This window comes from Crinia signifera, chromosome 6, assembly GCF_055691185.1.
Source record: "Crinia signifera chromosome 6, ASM5569118v1, whole genome shotgun sequence".
Lineage (NCBI taxonomy): Eukaryota > Metazoa > Chordata > Amphibia > Anura > Myobatrachidae > Crinia > Crinia signifera.
The window spans coordinates 277,602,889-277,606,929 of record NC_139222.1 but is presented as its reverse complement, the minus strand read 5'-3'; the positions used below and the strand labels follow the sequence as shown (position 1 = coordinate 277,606,929).

At 50.1% G+C, this 4,041-nt stretch overlaps 1 protein-coding gene across 3 annotated transcripts in view; it reads right to left on the bottom strand.

Moving 5' to 3' along the window:
* The window catches only part of ATN1 (atrophin 1), a 37,807-nt gene extending 34,094 nt beyond the window's left edge, over positions 1-3,713 (bottom strand). The window contains exons 1-2 of one of the 3 annotated variants that reach the window (XM_083149709.1): positions 3,507-3,713; positions 3,015-3,243 (exon numbers count right to left, since the gene is read on the bottom strand). The gene's annotated coding sequence lies outside the window, so the exon portion shown is untranslated. Of the gene's footprint in view, positions 1-3,014; positions 3,362-3,506 lie in introns of those variants that run through there. The other 2 variants (XM_083149708.1, XM_083149710.1) reach the window with 2 other exon arrangements.
* Positions 3,714-4,041: the final 328 nt, after the last annotated feature.

Genomic DNA, 4,041 nt, shown 5'->3' with positions numbered 1-4,041 from the left:
TGCTCACGCTGCTTCCCTATCACTGACGCTCACGCTGCATCCCTATCACTGCCGCTCACGCTGCTTCCCTATCACTGCCGCTCACGCTGCTTCCCTATCACTGCCGCTCACGCTGCATCCCTATCACTGCCGCTCCCGCTGCATCCCTATCACTGCCGCTCACGCTGCATCCCTATCACTGCCGCTCACGCTGCATCCCTATCACTGCCGCTCACGCTGCATCCCTATCACTGCCGCTCACGCTGCTTCCCTATCACTGCCGCTCACGCTGCATCCCTATCACTGCCGCTCACGCTGCATCCCTATCACTGCCGCTCACGCTGCATCCCTATCACTGCCGCTCACGCTGCATCCCTGTCACTGCCGCTCACGCTGCATCCCTGTCACTGCCGCTCACGCTGCATCCCTATCACTGCCGCTCACGCTGCATCCCTATCACTGCCGCTCATGCTGCTTCCCTATCAGATGTGTTGTGTCTAACAGGAGTGCCGCTGAAAGCGGCTGCCACAAAGACGCCATACAAAGAGGCCATATTTTGTTGACGGATAATAGTCACCTGATCTAGGACTGGTGTAAGTTTCAATACTGTGTGGTACGTCTTCGCTATGGGCGCTGGTGGCGGGGGGCGTCTAGCACATTTGGACACATATTTGTAGCTGCATTAGCACGAAGACCCAACGAGATGGCTATAATTGGTGCAGCCATAACAGCGTCTGCTAAAACAAATCTACCTGCCGTCTTCCAAGTAATCGTCCCCACACATGTAATGAACACACCCATTACGCCAACAACTCCACCGGGGACTGTTTCATTTCATAAAGAAGTCAAACATAAATTGCAGTATTTCAGGCAGTATATCAGGCAAAAAACAAATCTAGCAGTAATAGTACTAATCGTTCTTCTAACATACTAAGGGCCTGATTCAGAGGTGATTAATTATCAGCGAATTCACAGATCGAGTGATTAACGAATGACTGCAAATGCGTACCATACACATCGTAAACGCAAAGCGTCGTTGCTTGACTGACAGGAAACTGCCGTTTTGGAGGTGGTAACCTGCCGTTTTCTGGGAGCGGTTGGTAAAGCGCAGGAGTTTTCTCCATCGCAGATTAGTGGCAGCCCCACGTTTACAGAGACTGCAAAATCCTTTCTATTATTCAGGATTTGCGAGTGGATTGCGATTCGCAATCCATTCGCAATTTAGCAAGGAACGTTGTCTCTCTGTGGGCGGTATGTAGTCAAATAAAACGCAGTGAAAAACCCCACTTTTCCGGGTTTTTACAACATTTTCAAATGCACTAAAGCCCCTCCCAGCGGGGACACTCCCAGCATGCCCCGCGGCCGCCAGCTTCTCTGCACATGTGCAGTTGCACTTCTCCGTTGGGAAGTCCAGGCAGCGGATCGGGAGAGCTGCCCTTTGCGTTGCTTATCACACATGTTAGTACATCGGCGCGATGGGTGGCGGGATCTACCCTTGCTTCTTAGTACATCCTGTCCCCTGTGTGGGCGGCGACTTTCTCCTCGCAGTCCACTTCAAAATTCTCTAATTAGCAATCAACTCTGAACCAGATCGGCAACATGCACTATCTCAGAAAACTCAACCCCACATCTTCCACGGGGGGGGGGGGGGGGGGCAGACCGGTGCAAAGTGAACAAGGTACTGTTGACGATAGCAGCCAATGGAATTGTACCTGTCATTTCTGTAAAAAGTTAGAATATAAAAGCAACCATCTCACTGGTTGCTATGAGTTACACCTGCTGTTTTCCTTTGCACCAGTTTGCACTACATTTGTCAACACTGACAGCTGATTGGTTGCTACCAGTCTCTGCGCTTTTGTCAAGGGCCCCCCAGATATCTCACCACATGAGTCTAAAAGCAATCTAGCACATATACAATATAAATGGTTAAACATGCATGAAGAAGGCACAGATAAAGCAGTGGGCGTAATTCCGTCAGAGGAGTACGAGTGCGGGGAGATACAGCCACTGATTGCACAGGTTCAGCAGCATTCAGAAGTTTGTTACCGTCAGCTCCCACAGGTGACAGACTCTGCGGGGGAAAGGGATAAGTGCGTAGGGCAACTTTTCTCCGGTCATCCGGATGCAAAGGGTTAATTAATCATTGCTCCTTGTAGAAGTGTCATTCAGTATTATCCCCGTGCAAAAGAGTAATATTCTCCAATATGACAGCATGCAACAGGCAAAATCATCAGACATCCTTATCTGCCCCCAAACTGTGCAGTCACTACTGGGGTAACCCCTGTACATTGATATTACTGTGCATATTATTGCATTGTGCGTGAGATGTCGCCATCCCTAGCGCTGAGCATTCACCGTGAAGCATTTGGTTACATCAGTCACTTAGAGATACCTATAGATATATATATATATATATATATATAGCCTGCGGTGAGGACGGCTGTCTGCCCAGCCTGGACACAAGCGCCCTTCCTAATGTCTATTATTGTGTGTTACATTGTGTCAGTCGGAATGCAGCTCTGTGGAAGGTGTCACTTGTGTAAGAGATAGAAGCGATCCTAAGGCACATGCGAGTGGTAGTAATTCGAGGCATCACAATACCTGCACCCCGATTTAGAGCACCTCAGGCCTCCCCCCCCCTGTGGCGGGCACCCACGTACTGGGGCTGACAGCTGTTGATCGCAGGAACTGAGTGCAGCAGCCCCTCCATGTGTACTGCGCAGCTGTGTATGTTGGTGCCAGAGAGAGAGAGAAGTGAGCTTGGGGGTGTGTGTTTGTGTGTGTGTGTGTACATGTGTGTCTTCCCACAGGAGGGGGGTGTGTGTGTGTGTACATGTGTGTCTTCCTCGCATGTATGTGCTAAATGTCTCTCCCATGCACCTCTGCTACGGCCAAATGCTTCCTATGTGCGGTGCCGTCTCCCGGCTGTGTCAGTCGGGTATACGTGTGCCTGGAGATCCCCCATACACACATCCATCTCAATCTCAGCTCCCAAATCTCTGGAAGGATCCAGAATAGCACAAGGGGGCACCCACCTAACAAAGGGATTCGGGCGCAGGAAGCTCAGGCACAGACTGCGATCTCCTCATCTACGTCTCTCTCCTTTTACAATTGCAGCATTCCAGTCCTGTCCGGAGACGCTCGCAGTCCAGGACCCAGCGGAACATCGCCTGGGGAGCCCCGACCGATCATTGTGCCTAGGGTTCCAGCGCCTTGCGATGCTGGCTTAGGCCAGGAGAAAAAGGGGGTGAGCAGAGGAACCAGCTACACAGCAGAGAGGAGGCAGAGAGAAAAAAAATAAAAACCTTTTTTTTTTTTCTTTTCTTTTTTTTTTTTATAATCCGTTGTGCAGTGAAAATCCCACAAAAGACAGAATTTTTTTTTCTTTTTTACCTCCTCACTCCCCCCCCCCCCTCCCCTAAACTACTCTCTCCCTCCCCCTCCTGCTGCTTTCTCCTCCTCCCTGGTTACCTCCCTCTCTTTCTCTGCGTCTGTCTGTCTGCCTCTGTCTTTCCTCCCTCTCTCACCTCCCTCTTATTCTCTTCCGTTAGGTCTCAGAACGCAGGAGTCACAAGCAGACATCTAGGGGGGGTCCAGTAGGGACAGACAGACTAAATGGGGGGGGTCCTGAAAAGTTGCTTTCATTCGTTTTAATCTCATGTCTCCGCCATATGTAAAAAAAAGAGAGAGCGAGAAAGGGAGAGAGGGAGGAGAGAGGTCACCGATAGAAATGTTTTCACTCTCTCCTAGCTGTCTCTCCCCCCTCCTCTTTTTTTCTCCCCCTGCTCTTCCTGTAATTTCTAGCACAAAGGTGGGGGGAGGCTGGATTTATCTGCAGGACTAAGGAGAAAGTAACTGTGTGTGTGCTAGTGCCTGTATGTGTGCGCCGCGCTGTAACGTATGTGTCTGGAGCGTTCCTAGTGTTGGCGCTAGAACGTTTGAGCACAGGATTACTCCACGAACGTGCAATAGTGAATTCAAGTATTTGTGGTTTAAAAGTACATCATTATGCGCCACGGACACCTGCGCAAAGAAACTAACACATATAGATAATATTTGAAC